The 21,101-nt window shown below is 49.3% G+C and overlaps 1 protein-coding gene across 7 annotated transcripts in view; it reads right to left on the reverse strand.

Annotated features, from left to right (window-relative positions):
- FBXO8 (F-box protein 8) overlaps positions 1 to 21,101 on the reverse strand; it is an 862,565-nt gene that overhangs the window by 807,268 nt on the left and 34,196 nt on the right. For 5 of the 7 annotated variants that reach the window (XM_069631428.1, XM_069631432.1, XM_069631430.1 and 2 more), the window contains one exon: positions 16,100 to 16,197. The exons of 1 other annotated variant lie outside the window; for it this stretch is intronic. The gene's annotated coding sequence lies outside the window, so the exon portion shown is untranslated. Of the gene's footprint in view, positions 1 to 16,099; positions 16,198 to 21,101 lie in introns of those variants that run through there. One more of the 7 variants, XM_069631429.1, reaches the window with a different exon arrangement.

A 21,101-nucleotide genomic window follows, 5' to 3' on the forward strand; every position in this document is an offset into this window, starting at 1 on the left:
CAGAGCTCTAGGTTGCCGCTTTGCAAATGGACTCTAGGGGAACATTTGCAATTAATGCTATGGAAGCCCCAGTGCCCAGAGTAGTGTGTGCTCTAGGCTTGAAGGGCAGTTCTCTCTTAGCAAGAGAGAAACACAGTGTGATGCATTTTACAATCCACCTTGAGATATCCGATTTAGAGAAAGGATCCCCTTCTCTACCAGCTGCCACTGAAATGAAAAATTGGTTTGTTTTTCTCAGTGGTTTTGTTCTTTACAGGTAAAACATGACTGCCCTGCGCACATCTAGTGTGTGTAGGCTTCTTTCGGTCATGCTAGTGCGATTTTGGAAAAAGGTGGGTAGTTCGATCGATTGGTTCACATGGAACTTCGAGATGAATTTAGGCGCAAATCTGGGATGAGTGCACAGAACTACCTTATCCCTGTGGACTGTAACAAAAGGGTCTAGAACAGAAAGGGCCTGTAGTTCGCCAGCCCTACTAATAGAAGTGATAGCCATTAGGAACGCTGTCTTGTAAGTAAGGTCTTGTAGACTTTCTTTATGCATTGGCTCAAAGGGAGATCCCATGAGTCTGGTTAAAACCACATTTAGATCCCATCCAGGAGCTGGGTGAGAAATGGGGAGGGGGGTGGGAATGAATCCCCTTAACCCCTTCCATAAAAGCTTTAATCACTGGTACTTTCCACCACAACACTTTCTGTTGTGACGTGGTGCAGGCTGAGAAAGCAGCAAGATGAAACTTTAGCGCATTGAAGACCAGTCCTGTATATAACAAATGGGTTAGATACAGCACAATATGTGTGGGTGAGCAATCGATAGGATTGACGCCCTTGGTATTACACCAGATGACAAACCGTTTCCATTTGCTGGAATAGCAATAGCGGCTGTTAGGTTTCCTAGCTTCCCAGAGAATGTCCATGCATCTCTGAGGGAGCTGAAGGATCAGAGTTTCTGGGCATGGGTGTAGTGCCCCCCCCCCCTCCGTCCTGAGACTACATGTTGTACGGGCAGGGTAGTTTTACTGGTGGGGAGAGGGACATTTCCATTAGATGAGCGAACCAGGGAAGGCGGGCCCACATGGGGGCTATCAATATCATGGTGACTGGTTACTGGTGCATCTTGTGCACTATCGTGTTGAGCAGGGGAGTCGGGGGTAAAGCGTAAACAAATTTCCCTGACCATGTTGTCAAGAGTCCGTTCCCCTTGGAGCGATTCTGGGGGTACCTGGAGGCGTAGTCTTGGCATTGGGCTTTCTCCCGAGTTGCGAACAGGTCGATCTCTGTGAAGCCCCATTCTGCAAAGATGTTGGACACAATGTCTTTGTGCAGACGCCATTCGTATTTTATGGGCAGTGGGAAATCTCTGCTGAGCACGTCTGCCAGAAGATGGAGTTCCCCTGGAACGTGTTGGGACAACAGAAACATCTTGTGTTTGAGAGCCCACATCCAAATGTTTTGGGATATCTTGGATAGCCCTGGAGAGTGTGTGTGCCCCCTTGTTTGTTCAGGTAATACATGGCTGTGGTGTGGTCTGTCAGAACCAGCACCGTCTTCCCTTGTAGTTGCGGCTGAAAGGCTTTCAGTGCCTTGAACACCACTAATAGCTCTAGCAGATTTATATGAGTGGATGCTACTTGTGGGGACCACACTCCATGTGCTGTCTGCTGAAGCAGGTCATTCCCCTCCGGAACCTCCCCCCACATCCCATGAGAGATGCGTCTGTCGTGAGAGTGGCTTCCACTGCGGGGGTGGTGAAGGATTTCCCCCTTCAAGAGGTTTACCCTCGACCACCACTGCAGAGAGAGAATGAGGGCTGGTGAGACAACTACCAGATCTTCCCATTGTCCACTGGCCTGACACCACTGGCTGTTGAGCCACTCTTGCATGGGACACATGTGCAGACGCGCTTGGTGAACCAAGTATATGCATGACACCATCATACCTAGCAAGCACATGGCTTTGTGTACTGTCACCTCCCAACTGGCGACATATTGAGGGATCTGAAAAAGCATGTTCTGAATCCTCTTATTGGAGGGGAAGTCGAGGCCGTCCTTTGTCCCGATTAGAGCCCCCAGAAATTTTTTACTGGGACTAGACTTTTTCTTATTGATAGAGAATCCCAGACTGAACAGAAGGTCTACGGTCTTCTGGGTGTTCAAAAAGCATGTGTCGTAAGAGTCCGCTGTTGTGAGCCAGTCATTGAGGTAAGTGTAAACCGGGACGGATAGTCTGCGCAGATGTGCTGCCACTACTGCCAGGACTTCTGTAAACACCCTTGGCGCCAAGGCGATGCCGAAAGGGAGCACCTTGAATTGGTAATGCCTGTCCTCTATCATGAACCTTAGGTATTTCCTGTGCGCTGGCAACATTGAAATATGAAAGTATGCATCTTTCATGTCCAATGTGTCCATGTGGTCCCCCTGTTTCAACAGTGGGATCACCTCCTGTAGCGTTACCATACAAAACTTTTGAGGTTTTATAAATCTGTTCGCAGGTCTATAACAGGGCGCATGGTGAGGCCCTTTTTGGGTACAAGGAGTTACACTGAATAAATATCCTTGTTTACCCGAAGACGGCTTCTATGGCGTCCTTTCTCAGCAGCGCTTCCACCTCTTGATTCAGGATCTGCAGATGGTCCGGCGAGAGGCGTTGTGAGCATGGCGGTCTGAACTGTGGCGTCGGGCAAATTCCACGCAGTACCTGTGGGCGACTGTCTTTATAACCCACTGGTATGAAGTTAGCCCCTCCCATGCCGCGAGGAAAGATGTTAAACGCCCCCGACCAGGGTTACATGGGAGGGGACCTGGATCTGTTGGTAATTTCTGACCAGAAGCTGCGGCCCCTCTGGGATTTGGGCCTCTGCCTTTACCGTGTCATTGGCCCCTAGGTGGGTAGTTGGCAGGGCTTCCTGATGTTTGCCCAGAGTTCCAGTTTCCTGTGTAGTTGTTCTGACCTGCACGGGACTGCTCTCGAAAGGACCAACGAGAACCGCCTCCCCATTGGGGGGTTGGGGAGGGTGGAGGTTTCTGAGTTATTTGTTGTAATGATTTAAGAATCTCATGCTCTTTCTCGGCCATCCCCAGAGCATCGCTGACCGCTTTCCTGAAGAGATTGGTCTCTTCTATGGGTTTATTAATAAGGGCGGCCGGGGGCATGGCTAACCACTATGTAGAGAGGACGCGACTTCGGCGAGCTCTGCTAGATGTGCCATTTATAAGCTGTTTTCTACGGCTCTGAAACATTCAACAGACCCTGCGAAGCGCCACGATTGTTGCGGACGCCTGCGGGAAGCACCAGGACCCTCCACACTCGAGGGTGTAAGCCCGAAAGACTCGCTTTGGCCACCTGCGGACTTCCGCTCGGCGCGGAACCAAGATGGCGGCTCTCACACACTGAGCCTGGAGAACCCAGCACCATCCCAACGGACCGCAAGACTACAAACCCACACAACCGCTCGGGAGAGGAGTAGGGAGAGCGACTGGGAGGCACAGCTGCCAAACGGAGCATCGGTGGCGTTGTATGGGCTATAGAGACACCCGAGGGACCGTGGACGATAGGCCCGACACAGGCCTCCGCACCTCGAAGCCGCGAGCCTCACCTGAGGCCACAAAAGAAAGCACACATTACCGCAACTGCCCTCAGCGACGTAGCCGGATCCAGGAGAATGTCGCGCTCGAACAAATCGACGCCGAAGGGGGCTAGGTCCAAGCAACGCCAGGCCACCATAGACCTTTTCACGGCCAATGGTCTCCTCGACCCCAAGGCCTCGGACACGGCAACTGTTGGGACGGAAAACGGCCCCACTGCAACGGCAGCTGAACCTAGCAACACCAAACTACTGGAAGCCATCAAGACATTCCAAGCAACAATGGTGAACAAAATTGACGCCGTGGCTACGGATCTGGGCCTCCTACATCAGGATGTCCGTTCCTTGGCTGGCAGGACCGAAGCGCTGGAGACCAAGGTATGCGAAAATACGGAAGCAAAAACCCAACTCCTGCACGGTGTAGATGGCCTTCAGCAGAGAGTCAAGAACTTTGAGGACAGAGCGGAGGAGGCAGAAGGTAGGGCTCGCCGCAACAACATCCGGCTTCTCGGCCTGCCGGAGGGCATTGAAGGCCCAGATCCCAACAACTACGTGGAGAACCTCCTACTGCAGGAGATAGAAAAGCTGTCACAGGGCTTCTCCAAAGAGAGGGCTCATAGGTCACTTGCCAAGGAACCACCACCAGGCGGTCCACCTAGGCCCATGATAGCGAAAGTACTGAACTACAGGGACCGAGAGGTCATTTTGGCGCATTCACGATCAGGTGGCCAGATCAAGAGGGACGCCGCCAAGATTGCGATTTATCCCGATTACACCTTCCAAGTACAGATGAGCAGAGCCCAGTTCATATATACGAAAGCCAGATTGAAAGCAGCAGGATTGCGGTACATGCTTCTATACCCTGCAAGACTAAAGGTAATACACAACAACAGGGCCCTCCTATTCGACACCCCGGAACAAGCCCGGGACTAGATGGACGGACAGCAACTACCCGACGTCGAAGACAATAGGCGGAAGCCGCACCAAACCACCTCCCTAAAGCCGCAGGAGAACTCTTCTTAATACAACTGCGTATCAGCAGAAAGACCTAGCCTATTAATCGACTGATACGATCCTACTTGCGGAAACCGAAGCAAGTGCTCTCCCAACCCCCCAGGAGTTTGTTTTTTCAGGGTACGTTTACCTGCCTGTAGGGCGCCCGAAGACCATGCCTGGTCCTAAGGAGCAGAAACGGAACAGTCAGAACGAGGGTCACCTCGCTGGACCAGTTCTATGTTTGGGAAGTTTATTTAATGGGAGGGAGAAACGTAGAGTTAGCACTCACGTTGGGAAGTTTGGACGAAGAACACCAAGACCTCAGGATAACTGCACGACAGACACAGCATCAACCGAGGCCGAGGAGGAGCAAGGGACACCACGGCGCTTATGGCTGAAAAAATAAAAGTAATGACGTGGAATGTCAGGGGCATTAACAGCTTTGTGAAACAACGCCGGATACATGCATAGCTGCGACGATGCAAGGTTGGAATTGCTATGCTTCAAGAAACACACCCAACGACGGAAAAACTGAAGGCGCTAGTCAAAACATGGCGAGGAACCCTGATCGGTTCCTCCTACTCCTCTTATGCAAGAGGGGTCCTGATTTGGATCGACCCGAACATCCCATTCAGAGTGGTGACCACCAGAACGGACGACGAGGGCAGGATGGCACTTGTGCAAGGTACCATGGAAGGGAAGGAACTATGCCTGGTTAGTACTTATGCTCCTAATCATGATGCCACCGGTTTCTTCTACTCCCGGTTTTCACGACTGAGCCCCTATGTAAATTGCACTATGATTTGGGGGGGGGGGGGGGGTGGTCCATAATTGCACACTTGATCCCCTCAAAGACAAGTCTGATACTAAACCCTCCCGCCCATCCCCCCACCCCCCAGCCAAGATATTATCTAAGTTAATAGGCCAGCTATGTGATCTGTGGAGGGAACAGGACCCTGAGCGAAGAGAATTTTCCTTCTCCCCGGCACACAACGTCCACACTAGGCTGGACTATATTCCATTCAGTCTGGGGCAGCAAGCCACGTTTAGTGAAGCACAGTATTTGCCAAGGGTGTTGTCAGATCACTCCCCCATGTTGGCCACCTGTGAAGTATACCCGCCCAGACCCCCCCCCCCCGTAGCCCCAATTCCCACGTGGAGACTTAGGGCCGAAGCCTTGCTCGATGCAGCCTTTCGCGAACATATAAAAGACAGTACCGACGAATACTGGCAAAACAACCTGGACAGTGTTGAATGCGTCGGTACCGCGTGGGAGGCATATAAGGTAGTCATGAGGGGGGAGATGATAGCCGCGGTGGGGGGTGCCCAGAGGTCCATCACTAACTCCCTGGTGGGCACAGAAGGGGAGTTGGAGAGCAGGACAGATCGACTGAGACAGACCTGCCTGTCACACTGGGAAACCTTAGGGAAACTAAGTTACGCTAAGCACACTGAAAGAACGCACATTCTGGGAGATAAACCGGTAAACTCTTAGCCTGGCTCTACAAAAAGGAAACCCCTAGCACCCCATTTGCCACATACTCAGACCTGATGGCACCAGAGCGCACACCCAGGTGGAGATCAACTCGGTCTTTCCCAAGTTCTATCGTGACCTATACTCCAAGACCCTGCCGCCCCCCCCCAATGACACCGAGATAGAGGACATCCTGGATAACATAGAGCTACCAAAAATAGATCCACAGATGGCTGAAGCCCTAGACGACCCAATCACCCCCGACGAAGTAAAAGCAATAATTAGATCCTTACCATCTGCGAAAGCGCCGGGCATGGATGGCTTACCCGGGGAATTCTATAAAACATATGAGGAGACCCTTGCCCCACTGCTTGCACAGGTATACAACGAGGCTTACGAACGCGGTACCCTCCGCGACTCCATGAGAGAAGCCATCATAATCCCCCTGCTGAAACCGGGAAAAGATGGGACGGACTGTGGCTCATACAGACCACTCTCTATGTTAAATATGGATAACAAAATACTGACTGCACTCCTTGCTAATAGATTACGTAGAGCGATCCCCCTGTTGATTCACCAGGACCAAACTGGCTATGTGCCTGGGCGCTCCATCACCGAAAACTTGCGCAGGTTACACCACATAATATACAGCACCGAGCGAGGGCCTCAGAAATCTGCTGTGGCGTCACTAGACGCCACCAAGGTCTTTGATTCGGTGAGATGGGAATGTTTATATGCCACTATGGTCAGGAAGGTGATGGGACCCGCCTACCTGAAATGGACCCAATTGGTCTACACCAATCCCATGGCCAGAGTGCGCACCAATAAGTCATACTCGGAGAAATGGCCCCTCCACAGAGGCACACGGCAGGGTTTTCCACTGTCCCCTATTCTATACCTTATTGCCGCGGAGCCTGTAGCTGCGTAACTCCGGCAGGAGTACGGAGACGGAGGCATCGAACTCGACGGGGAGACACACCTCGTCTCTATGTACGCAGATGACATGCTGCTGTACCTGCACAACCCAGAGCATCTCCTGCCCTACATTCTAGAGACTTTAGATGGTTTCCACAAACACACAAGCATTCAGATCAATTAAGATAAGTCCTGTCTCTATCCCCATCCCCGCACAGTACAGAGAGGAGCATAGATCCCTGCCCCCTTTAGACCTTCAATGGCAGGTGACATCGTTCAGATACTTGTATGGTGACACCCACCTTAACCCTAGCACCGAACACATTCTCAACACGGTTAGGGCCAAAGATGCCCTTGCAAAATCTATGTAATTCTGGGGTAAGCTCCCTCTCTCGGTGGCTGGGCGGACGGGTCTCCTCATAATGGTGGCACTCCCCCGATTACTGCATTGCTTTTCCAACGTCCCCTTCAACATCCCTCGCTCCTTTTTCAGAGACATAAACGAACCCTGCAGGGGGTTCCTTTGGAAGGGAGGTAGGCACAGGGTGGCGCTAGACATTCTCCATAGACCACATGAGAGGGGGGGTTTAAAGGTCCCTGATTTCCAACTTTACTACTTGGCTAGCCAATTAAGGCATGTGACGCATTGGATGGCAGATGAAACCACTTCTGACACCCGACTCCTCCAACCAGCTCTGCCTCGGCGGTTGCTCCGAGACTTACTATGGGTCGACAAGGGGGCCCTGAGGATTACCCATACCTGGTTAGACTTGGATCCCAGCTCTGGAGGCGGGCATGTAAATCAGTGGGGGGCGACAGACCCATACTCCCTGCAGACCCCCATTGCGGCAGTCATGGCTAAACTCTCATGGGGACACACAGAAATACGCACTCAGTGGGAACACTATGGGGTGGCAGCATTAGGAGACCTCATGTACGAACAGGAGCTCATGACATTTAGTGACCTGAGTGAGTCCACAGGCCAGTTTCTGCTCCACAGAGCAGTGACGCAGGCCATGAAGGACAGATGGCCGGAGGCCACCGACCAAATCATGGAGAACGATATCATTGAGTCGATGTTGGACACTGCTGAGGGGGGCCACGCAACCTCCAGACTATACGAAGCCCTACTGCAGGGCACCACCAAAAAAGAACTTAAATGCAGAGAGAGGTGGGAGAGGGAATGGAGCCTTGAATTTGATCACAAAGCATGGGAGGGAGTAACCCACTACCATAAGACGATTTCTAGAAATGCCTGTCTCCAACTCATCCAACTGTACATTACCAACAGAGCCTACCTCACACCTGATGCCATATCAAGGTTCAAAGGAGCCACAACCCAGATATGCTCCAAATGCAATGAGCCAAGGGCGGGAATGACCCACATGTTCTGGGGCTGCCCGACGGTCCAGAAGTTCTGGGCCCAGGTGAAGGAGAGGGTTGCAAACGCGGAGATTGAATTGGAAATTCACGAACCAGCAGCTTGTATTCTGGGAAGGTATAAACGAGACAGTAAGAATAAGACCCTAAATAAACTCATAGACTTGATATACATCACTGCAAAAAGATACATAACCATGGGTTGGAAAAGCACCGGTGGCCTAAGCGAGGCCGTTTGGTGGGGTGATCTCGAAAGATGGATTGCCGCTGACACCGCAGCGTAGGAAACAGCGATTCAGGTACAGAGGCTGGACTCCAGTGATGAACTACTCCGTTGGGTGGCGTTGACAGTGCCACTGCTCCACCCTGTGTCGCCAGATAGCACATTGGTCAGTATGGACAGTCCCGGCCCAAAGCGAGGTCCAGAAGGATAAAACTGTTGTACCTGAGGTCTTGGAGGGAGTGGGGTGGGTCGGGAAAGTTGGGAATGTTATGTTATGTTGTTTTTGGATTGTGAATATTGCATTGATCTATCTATGATCCTTGTCGGTCACTAATTGTTGAAAAACCAATAAACATATTTTAAAAAAAAAATTAATAAGGGCGGCCTGTGTTTCAGGCTTGAACCCCGAGTTGCGTAGCCAAGCGTACCGCTTGAGTAGTGTTCCCTGGGCCAGGGATGTGCCTGCTGTCTCAGCAGTGTCCAAAGTGTTTTTGATTATATTCTGATTTACCTGCATGCCCTCGGCCACGATGGTGAGAAGTCTGAACCTAACGGGTTCAGGGACCTCCTGGGGACCTTCTTGTACGAGGTTCCATTGTGCACCTGCATAACTGGCAAGCAGCATGGGATTATTTGCTATGCGTGTGGTGTATGCAGCTGCTGAGGTAACACGCTTACCTAAGGCGTACAACCTCTTAGATTCCCTATCCGGAGGTTCATCCCCCGTAGCAAGGGGTACAGCTGCTTGTTTCCCGGTGGTAGTGACTACCAATAGGTTGGTGGTGGCGTGTCTTTAATATATTGAGGTCCGTAGGAGATGGCCAAAATAGTTTTTCCATTCTTGAATTCACTGCCCGGGTCTGAGCTTGAGTGACCAGGGAGGGGGGCCAACCTTCTCTTAACAGAGTTCAGGAGGGGAATGGCTTGGCTTGAGGGGGGTTTCTCCTTGAGAACGTCTTCCACAAAGTCTTGTTCAGGTACAGCCTCCTGGGTGGTGATCTGAAAGTGCTCTGCTGCCTTCCTTAAAATGGCATTGAAGGGCGTTTGATCGTCTACAGACGAGGCCTGGCGGGGCAAAGTGGTGATAGGAGAATCCAGGCATAGGACATCACGGTCCTGGTTTTGCGTGGGGAGCGCCCATGGCTCAGTCTCCACTTGCTGGGTTTCTTCCCAGTTGCCCATGACATCCGCCTGGTCATCAGGGTATTCCTGCAGGAAGGAAAGGTCTTCTTCCTAGTCGTAGATGTCCTGGTAAGTTTCCATCTGGACCACATCTTCATGGTGGACAGAAGGCGAAGGCGGAGTCAAGATTTTCGTGGAAACGTGAAACTGACCCCTGTAAAGACTGGTAGGGGGTGGTCTGTACTTCTACTCTCTATAAGGTAGAGGGGAGGCAGAGGACCCCAGCCTAGATTCTCTATTCGGTAGCTATGGTCAAGCGATCAAGGCCTAACTTCTCAGGAGGTGATGCAGGCTGGTTCTTAAGTACAGTGTAGTCCCCAAGCCCCCACAAAGGAATGTCCACACACTGTATTGGTTAGAACACAGTCTTTATATAATCAATATTCAAGGTTATGTACACTTATCATAATAACTCACTTTGTACTTAGGAAAATCAACAATGGCAAATATATACAATTCTACAGTGGTACCACCCTTTGTATTAGATCTCATTAAAGTGCATCAACAATACTGTAACAATGTCACACAGATCAATAGAGTGAAACCAGCAATAGAGAGAGGAGAGAAAATAAGATGGTTGAGCAATAGGCAGAATACTGGCCCCTACCACTAGACACAGTTCTGTGTGGAGATCCCCCCACCTGGGCAACCTGTAAAATAAAGATATAGCACAAGCCCAGTCCATATATTGTTCTGCAAGTCTTATTCCCTCCTATAATATTTTTACCCCCCCTAATGTACCTGGTGGAGTCGAGTTCTTCGAAGAGGCGTCGACGGATCCTTCTTGAGCGACCCCCTTTCAAGCGGGAGTCACAGATCGTCGAGAGGTGTCGAGAAGCGTCGAGGAACTTGGCGTTCGGCGGTGGGGAATCGACGGCCCTTCTTGAATGCCTTCCCTTTCAAGCGGGAGACACGGGGCGTCGAACGTCTGACAACAAACAGGGTAGAAGGGCGTCGATGAGGCGGCAGCTTCGATCCAAGCGGTGCTCGACGACGGAGCGTTGGCGTCCTGCAAGGCAGAGGCGTGCGGGGCACCTCGATGACAATTGTTCTGGACTGCAAAGATTGTGAAGACGGGGGCCCAGCAAGGGCGTCGAGTCGTTCGAGTCTTTGTGGTCGTCGGGTGGCGGGAAACCCACCGGCAGGTTTCTCGTCGGCGTGTTGGTCGTCCTCGACTTTCTCCGGCAGGATAAAGCGGTCGACGGTGCGGACGAGGGGGTCCTTCGATTCAAATGTTCTTAGGCAAGGAGCGGACGGCTCCGGTCGTCGGCGGCACGGCGTTAAGTGGTTCCCACGGCTGGGCAACACAACTTCGACGGGCCTCCAGCGGTTACACAGACCTGCGGACCCTGGTCGACGGCAATGGACTTCGACGGCAGCGATGTCCAGGTGCTTCACTTGGATCTCCTCGGTGGTCCCGTCTCGGGTCGACAGCCTTTCGAGGGTCTGACTTCCAGGGCGCTTTGGCGAAGATGTAGCGGTGCTCAATGATCCCTCGGAGCACGGGAAGAGGGCGCCTTACCAGGTCCTCTCTCGGGTCAGACCTCAACGAATTCGGCAGCTTTCAGATCGGTCGAAGCAAGTGCAACAGCAAGTCTTCTTCTTCCAGCTGGGCGTCGGGGATCAGCAGTTCCAGTTACTCTTAGAGTAGAGACTCAGCTTCTGAACGCTTCTGAACAATTACCAGTGGTGAGAGGTCCCCAGATATACTATTCTGTCGCTCATCCACACTGCTGGCACACACTCAGCAGCCAATCATACAGAAGGACATTCATGCAGTCAGTCAGCCAATCAGGCACACAGTGCATTCAGGCCACACTCCTCCCTTTCAGACACTCACAACAAGGAATGTGGATTGGGACAAGTACCCAGCCATTCAACACTACACACTGCATTCAGGCCAGTTTCGGGCAGGGCTGTCTCAGTCTTTGTCTCTCATGCCAGAAACCAGACAACCACAACAAGGAGTGTATATTGGTCACACACCCCATTCACCCAGGTCCCACCCACAGGAGGTACCCACAACATACAGTCACTGGGAAGGCTCCAGTCAGTCTAGCTGGGCCTTCACAACAACACCATATATGGAACTTCCACCCAACAGCCAGTCAGGGGACGGGACAGAGTCAGGGCTTCCCAGGACTTTGGGAAAACAAGGTAACGGGCAATAGAAAGCAAGAGGCCACAGGGGCCATCTTGTTTCCTATCAGGAATCAACTGATCCCAATGGCAGGGCCTGGGTATCCCAAAATGGAGGACACCCAGAGCACCTGTCAAATTCAGCATGGAGCTGCCACCAGCCCATACCCTGCTCTGTAGGCCGCCCACAGGTGCCCAAAAACATACACTAGGGGCACAGGGTTGTACCCCTACCCATGGGTGCCATAAGGGTATCCCATGGGTCTGTTCACCAAACCAAAAGAGAGCTGCACTGCCAGGAGTCCCACATGGACTCCTGGGCAGAAAACACGACAGAACACAAGATAAAAAGCAGTAAAGGACAAGGATTCAGAGGCCCTGTCCCTCTGATGCATTTCCAGCATCACAACCCCAAAATAGGGTCTTCACGAGATCTCTTAGGGGGAAGGCTGCTCAGAACGCAAGACAATCCTTCCTAGATGGTCGATGCATCCTTCAAATTTCTCCCTGGTCCACTTAGATGAACCAGAAGGGCACAAAAGGTGGAAAAACGTTGTCTTCTCTTTGGCGTTGAAATTTGTCGCCAAGAGTATTGAACTAGATACAAACAATCAAAGAAATAGATAACCCCACTCTAATTTTATGTATGTATAAAGATGTATTTTGATAATATTGATTAAAAATAATTTTTTGATAAGCAATGAGTTAGTAGTAGTAGTATTCAGTAATAATGTTAAAACTGCCCTGGTTGGCCATGGGACACCTGTGATGTGTTTCACTTTTTTTTTTTTTTAAAGAAATGAGGCTTCGTATTGTACAATAGCCAATATCACACAACCCTACCTCTATAGGGGGAGAGTGGGGTAATCTTTTTCTTTGATTGTTTGTTTCTAGTGGATTACTGTTCTCAAGTTTATGGGAAACAGATCCCCCGTAAACAAAAAATAAGGGAGATTACCTTTTTTGAGGTAACCCAAGAGTATTGGACAGAGGCTCCCGACTGTCCTCGTAGGTTTTGCGAGTAGTGGGGGGCGTGTCTTTAGCAGAATCTATGGAGTCCTTTCCATGGTGAAAGGTATAAACCAAGATGACCAGACCTAGAGGGCAAAGAGGGGGAAAGAGGAGAGACATAACAAAAGATATGGCCACCCTGATCCCACTCGCCCCACTGTGTAGGCCGGCCGGAGGGCCCGGCCACGTGAATGGCTCAGCCGCCGGATCTTAGGCACCGAACTGTAAGACTGGTTGGACAGAGTATTCGCATGGGTGCTGTAAGAAACCAAGAAACTTGAAGATGTCCTGCTAGCTAGTCCCCAGGGATCGGTCATCCAGGAGGCCAGGACAAGGCCATCGCTATTGGATCCAGTTCCTGCGGGTGGACCAGTGAGGGAGGATCACCGTGATTGGGGGTGGGGGAGCGGCAGTCCTCTGGGAGTGGGACACAGACGGGTGAGACACGGCATCCCCCTTCCTTTGACACCCCCCCATCCTCTCACATAGGACAATCAAACTAGCACCATGTGGGTGCTATCTCGAAGAGACTCTGGTCGATCCACATCTGAGCGACCAATACCCGAAGGCCATAGGAGAGCCGCCAAAAGAGGTCAAAGCGGTTATATATGAGGTCTGGTAACATCCCTGTACATTTGAAAGACTGATCTACGAACTGTGTGAAAGAAAGTGTAATGAATCCCGTATTGAGAGAAAGCAGGCAATGAAAGGGAATCTCACATTGAGAGAAAGTAAGGGACGTAAACCCTGCAAGACTTGAAAGTAAAAATAATGTGAAGTTGGCAAGAGTGAACCCGACCAAGAGATACCAGAGAAGGAGCAAAGTTTAAAGTCCAGAGAAACATTGTGTTGACAGTGAACTGGGCCGAGGGGATGTCCACTATGAACGGTTTGAAAAGACATTGAGAAATGTGAAGGGTCAGGGCCCAGAAGATGGGGACCCAAGAGTGGAATCCTCACCCTAAAGTGAAAAGCAGGAAACAATTTGTTTGAATTTTATTTTGGGAACCTGAAAGTTCCTCGAAAGCGAGAGAAAAATAGCCATCCAGGGTCCCGATATCAGTGAGGAACCTTCTAGGGATTTTCACCCAGAAGAGGGGAATCCTGGGGTGAAAGTCATCACCCAAAGCCTGTGGAAAAGACACCGTTTGTTTGGTTATTTGAACACATCAGGTCCTCGAAGGCAAGAGACCGAGATTTAGCCATCGACAAACCCGAGAGCTGCCACTGGAACCGTCGTCTCGTGCTGGAGGATCCCACCTTACCCCCATGCTCAAAATGTAGATAAGGGAGACCCAGGCTACTGCATCCTGACATATTATTTGAGAACACGTCTTTCTTTTCTTAAGAACTATCGCATAATCCCTTTTGTACTAGTTGTAAGGTTTGGCAATAGGTTTCTTAGTATAGGCCCTTTTATTTGAGACAACGCCACTAGGACGGCCTTCTATTTTCGTTTGATGGTTGGCACTTGTTCCCATCTTAGATTTAGGTTTAGATTAGGCATTTTTCCAACTTGCATACAGAATTAATTGTTCAATAAACACCCTTGTAATGTGATCACTTGTGTCCGTCTTACTTGTTGCCACCATGAGTTCCTTACAGTGCCCACCTGGCTTTCTGGACTTTTCAGAGTGACTGTCCCTGTGCTGGTGCTGCATCTCATCACCTTCTGCATTATTAAAAACACTCTTAATATTGTTTAATAAACAAAAAAGTAATTTGATGTTACCCTTGACTACTGATGAAAATAAAATTGAAATGAAAAGCAGGAAGAAAGTAATAGGGGAAAATGGTGTGGAGGATCCTGGCGGATGGGCGTTTATACAGCCTGCTGATATCATAACCAGTATTGGATTCAATGCCTAAAGGATGGAACAGGGTGTGTCTGGGTTGGAGAAGACCTGAATGGTTGGGAAGAAATTGGGGGAAGACATGACGCAGTTAGAAAAGATACAGATCTATAACAATGAAGTGGCTAAAAAGAAGAGGCCCAACAAGATTTAGCTATTAATACATTAAAAAGGGGGAATAATATAATTAAAATACAAGTCCAGCGTGGTATGACGGAATGCACTCAACAGCTTTGAGAGTAGCACCGTAAAAGGGGGTGGGGGCCCTTTCTCATATATGCGAAAAGAAAAGCTTAATAAAGCGAATCCATACATCCTGAGGCACAGGTAGGTATAATTAAACGTAGTGATAGAATAAAGAGTGGTAAATAGGCCCCAAAAGCCTGTTTTTTTAAAAACTTATGAGCATTTCAATATTTACGGCAACGGCCACTGCAGACGGTTCATTAGCACGGCGCATGCGATCCCTGGCCAAGTGTAGAGAGCAGCCCACAGAGGTTGTTATATTTTCAAGGTTGATTTATTAGAGCGTGCAGGTGAAAGAGGAATATATGAAATGTTTCTTTTTCAAAATCATTTAAATGTGATTTTCTAGTGAAGTCGCAAGTCCCACAGCAGTTTCAGATCACCCACAGACCATTTTCCCTGTGAAGAGGGTTGGGATGTTCCCAATATTCAACAATCATTGAAAGTATGTCAGTGGGTCAAGGCTCTGATGATGTTGTGATGGATAGCCGTTCCCATGGGAGACAGGAAGAGGTAACCAGGGAAGAGAAATAAAGTTCTGCTGGTCATCTCAAAATGTTTCAAATCATATAATATTGTGTTGTGGGAATTGGGGATGGATTGTGACGTCACAAAATTGTAATTGAGGGCAGTGTGGGAGGGTTCATGCACCCAATGATACAGTGTAATGTACACAGTTCTATAGGGGTCCAAAGTGCAAGAAGCAATCATTTCTGTGTGGGGCGATTTATGTCGTACGATCAGAAATTCCAATTCTTTTACGGTGTTCCACGTTCTGTTTTCATTTGCCGAGTCTGGGGCCCCAAATAAAATTGTGCTACTTCTTGCACCGGCGTACACTTCTTTTTGACTACTGTTGTCATTTTTGGCGAGTGCTATGAGGCGGCCCCGATACACCTTCATGAAAACATAACCCCCCCCCCCCCCCAATGATCTTGATTCAACGCCACATATGTCTTCCGAAAATATTGTTCCAGCAGCAAACGGACCATGACGGACTTCAACTAGATAAAATCAGGAGATGGCATCCAAAAGCTAGTGATAACATAGTATGTGAAATGTCACTAAAATACTGCACATTTAAGCATTCATCTCACCCCCACTGTTAGGTCCCCGTGCCTCGTCCAGCCCGAACTTTATTCTCCGTCTCCAGACAGGTGTTGGATGCGCTATTCTCTTCCGGACACCACCTGCACTGAAAAAAGTAAAGATTGAGGTCTAGCAAGCTGAACATGGACCACTTCCCACTTCATACAATCCAACTGGCAATTCTGGCTTATCCTCTTCTTGTCGCCTGCTGTAAGCAACACAAAAGGGAACCACAAATAAACTCAGCATAGTGTGAAAATGCCAGTAACCAGCCGGAGGTGGACGTTGGCAGCAGCGATAGCCCCAATTTCTGCCTGTCCCACCTTCTGAGAGAATGCTTGCCTGAAGACCCCTATCCTGCAACCATGCCTCTTTTCCATGATGCTCGCACCTATTTCTATTTTTTTTTCAGAGCCTCAGAACAAGATGATATGCCCGATATGAGAGACTACTGTCCCAGTCAAGCACCGGAGACCGAAACACCGGTAGTTGCCAGCAAACCTCCAGGACATCTTGTAATGGATATCCCCCCGAAGGTAGGGGTAGAGGGAGAGAAGGGGACCAATCCCTATAGAGGAGGGGCAATTAAGGCACAAAAAGAAAGGGGATGATGAGAAAGGGGATGATGCAGGTTTACTGGATGAGGTCAGAGTTGGAGGACGGCCAAGAGAACTGAAGAAGTAAGGAGTTGAGATTGTTGGAGCAGGTGCGGTATTGGTTTAGGAGTGAAAGTGGTTCTTCCATGTGAGTGTACTTGGTTGTTTGGCATGTGAATAGAGTATCTTTGTGTAAGGAGTGAATGTGAAGAGACTGATACGAAGTGAAAGGAGGGTGTTTGTGTAGAAGGAGGCAGGAGTGTAGTAGTAGGGGGCAGGAGTGCAATAGTCAGAGGAGGGAGTTGTGTGGAGTTGTGTGGAGGAGTGTAGTGAAGTGGATTGGGAGGAGTGGTTACATCAAAGGGGGGAGGCAAGAAGTAGGAGGAGTGAAAGATTGCAGAGATGAAGAACTGGTGGGGGAGTAAATCGGAGGGAGTGACTGAGAATAGAGGAGAAGAGGTGAATGGGGGGGGCGAGTCAGCATGGACAGAGGAGCAAGTGCAAGACACTATCCAAACTCCCATAATAACCCTACTTAATGTTAGAAAAGGGACAGTTAAGAAGACCCCAGGGGAATTTAGCCTGCATATAGGGAAAACATCAGTCGCATAATGAAATAATGTATATAGTATGGGGTTACTGTTGTCTCGGTCTTATCAATTCAAGTCTGTGAGAGATTTGTATGATTTCAGAGGGTATTATATCATGAGCGGAATATGCATGTTGAATGTCAGAATGCTTGACCCTAGGTGTTCCACTGGAAATCAGTTGGGATGATGAAACCCGAGTGGTGGGCACTGGTGGGTCATTCTCCGAATTTACTCGTCTTGCTGAAGTAACTTAAAGAGGACTTTTGGAGGACTCACATGAGGTACCAAGTATCATAGATATAATACTGGACACAAGTTGGTTCTAAGGAGGGGCCTGGAAGTTTACAAGTGCTGTCGTGGGAGGGAGAGCAGCCACCTGTGGACCCACCACCCCAAAGGAAGACCCACCGCTATGGGTGGCAAAAAGGGAGCAGTGGATGGATGCTGAAAAATTATGGACCGAATAATGCCACAGGAAAATAGGAGGAGGCACACGTGGGGGTGAAACCATTAGGATGTGATGCTGGCCGAGCACCATAATGTTACTGCACTAAGGACTATGAGAGGAGTTGTGAAATAAATGATGGGAACTCTAAGCAGTGGAACAATTGCTGACTTTGCTTCCTTGAGAGCCGCGTTTTTTATGGCCTGACAATTCATGGTGAAATACTGGGAAGTTAACATGCCTGGTTCACACGAGTGGGCTAGGCATTGAGTAAGGCTTAGCAGTGTTCATTAACGGTTATAACTCTGTGTCAAGTGTTGATAAGAGGGAAGTGCATTGAAGCTGGTGGTGGTGCCCCGCACTGCCCAAAGAGGAGGAGGGAATGAGGACGTAATTCCCAAAGGATTATCTGGTCAGAGTAGAATCCAACATTTGATTTATCTTTGCGCAACTTGGCTGCTCTCCAGTTGAACAGGTGTAGGCAGGTCAGAGCAAAGGGCTGGGGAGCATAATGCGCTACGAGAGCGATTGTGATGAGAACGTATTTCTACGTTACGGATGAGCATCACAAGGAAATTCTGCACAACGGTACACATGCATATAATGTGAACGCCTTTCTACCTTTGATTGGAAGCATCAACAGACTTGAAATACGGCAGTCTGCACAAGCAGCTACTGAACCGTGCGATTACAGTTGTGTGCGATTGTTGAGAGCAACTACAGTACAGAGTGGGATTGTACAGATCAGTGATTATCACATTTCATATTAGACTTGAAGTATTTGTATATTTGGAGGACTTACTGATGTGCAGTAATGCTTGATGTGGGGATATGCGTCAGTGTAGTGGGTGACAGTTACTATAAGTGTAGTATGTGATGGCTGGAGTAGGGGGACGAGAGAGGGTAGTGGAAAAGCAGTTAATAGCATAGCAGTTTTATGTAGAATTTGTGGTTTGAAGTTGTGATTTGCAACAATTACTTTTAGTTGAAAAAAGAAAGTATTATCTGCGATGAGTGGGGAGGGTTTTTAAAAATTATGAAATGTCTTCTTTTTTAAAAAAAATAGTTTATTTTTTCCTAACCAACAAACCCGACATTTTCAGTTACAAGCTTCCTTTCTTTAACTTGAGCTTCCACTTCTGTTCCTCATGTTCCCTTACTCGCAGGGTTAATCCCCTTCCTCATTTTCAGACGTGTCATATTCACTGGAGTTGGCTTGGGAGGATCCCGCCAGTGTAGCTACCATTTTTCTCCATGCTATCAGAGGTCCCACTTCATTATCCTCCCCTTTATTGGCTGCTTCATACCATACTGCGGTCTCAGCATCTGCCCACTTCAGGAGGTCGTTCCACCATACCTCTAATCTGGGTCTGTGGCCTGCCTTCCAGCCCATGGCTATCCTCCTTTTGGCTAGGATATAGGCTAGATCCTTAAGTTTGCACACACGTCTCAGGTTGTGTGGTCTGGTGAATACTCCCATCATGCATGCCCACACTGATGCCACATGTAGCTTGATTCCCTTTTCAGACAGTCAGAGCTTTATTTCCTCCCAGAATTTTCTCACCTCTGGGCACGCCCAGAACATATGGATCATCCCAGCCTCCACCTCCCCGAACTTAGGGCATTTTTGTACTTCCAAATCTGGCGATTCTTAGGGGGGTCATATGCCCTCTGAGTGATATATAACTAGATTTGCTGCAGCCTACCGTTTCTCCATATCTTTTTATGGTATCTTTGGGCTCTTTCCCACTGCTCATCTGGCATGGGTTCCCCGGCCTCCTCCTCCCAGTCTCGTCTTAATTGGAGCAACTCCTTGCCTACTCTGGTCATCATCAGTTCATAGATCCTGGATACTTCATGCCCTCCCTCCACGATATCGTACATCGTTTCTATGACGGTATCACGTTGTTCTGCTAATGCTATCTTGGACCACGTTTCCTCCAACTGCTTAATTATTCTAATATATGTGATGTATTGCCCCAAGCGTACCCCCGTGTCTCTGACTAGCGTTTGAAATTGCAGTGCCTTCCCCTCTTTATCTCCCAGGGTCGCTAGGCCTACCGGCTGCCAGTGTTTACGGATCCCCTTCCTTAATTGCTCATCCGCCCCACGTAGCGCCACCAAAGGCACCTGCAGGGAACATGGGGTTGGGTTTCCCACAACTCGGCACGCTTTGCGCCAAGTCTCCCAGCCCTGTTCCAGCAGTCTCGGTCTACGGCGTAGTTCAAATTTGGGCAACCATATCAGTTCTTTTAGGAAGTAAGGGACACATTCACCCCTCAGCAGTCTAGATTCCGCTGCCTCGTCTTCTGACAGCCACCTGGCCACATATTGTAACTGCCCCGCCAGGTGGTATATCTCAAAGATCGGCAGGTTTATGCCCCCCTCTATCATACAAGTTCTATAATTTCCATAGGGCTACTCTGTTTCTGGAGTCATGCCACAGAAAACCTTTACATAGGCTCTGGAGTTTATTAAAAAAGCATTTAGGCAGCATGTGGGGGATATTTACGAAAAAATTAAAAAACCTAGGCATGACCACCATCTTGAGCAAGGCCGCCCTCCATACCATGGCCAGGGGGAGCTTACCCCAGAAACCCACGTAGTTCTAGATGCCCTCTACTGCACTTTCCATGTTATATTTACGTTCGTCTATGATTGTGTGATATATGCTGATCCCCAGTTATCTAAATGTTCTGGTCTGCCCGGCTATTTGTAAGATTGGTAAATTCTCACGTGGGACTCTCCTGTACCTCCCCAGGGGGGGAACATGCATGATTTTTTGGGGTTCACCGCTATGCCGGAGAGGGTCGCATAGCGCTCCATCACTTCCCAAATATATTGCAAATTTTCCTCTGGGTATAGCAACATGTCGTCCGCATACAACGATATGAAGTGAGGTCCCCCCCCCCTTAGTATATGCCCCAATTTCCTCATACTGCTGTCTCAAATAGATCGCTAGTGGCTCTAGTGCGAGGATATACAACATCGGGGACCATGGGCAGCCCTGTCTCGTGCCTCTGCTGAGTTGCCATTTGTCTGAAACGATCGTTCCCGTTTTGACCCTGGCTGTTGGGGAGCTATATACCATTTTCACCCACCACAGATATCCTGGTCCCATTCCATGTCCTTTTAATTCTGCCGTCATCCAGGTCCACCTTACGGAGTCAAAGGCTTTCACTGAATCTAGCAAGATTATTGCTATTTCACTTGGATCGTGCCTCCTGTGGTTATCAGGTATACTTCTGCCTGGAACGTATCCTGTCTGATCGGGGTGGATAAGTTAATTACCCGCTTAAGGCTGTTTGCCAGCACGGCCCTGAGGATTTTACTGTCCTGGTTTAACATAGAGAGTGGTCTGTATGACCCACCGTCTGTA

The sequence above is a fragment of the Ambystoma mexicanum genome, chromosome 6q (genome assembly GCF_040938575.1).
Source record: "Ambystoma mexicanum isolate Mex_15411 chromosome 6q, UKY_AmexF1_1, whole genome shotgun sequence".
Taxonomy (NCBI): Eukaryota; Metazoa; Chordata; class Amphibia; order Caudata; family Ambystomatidae; genus Ambystoma; species Ambystoma mexicanum.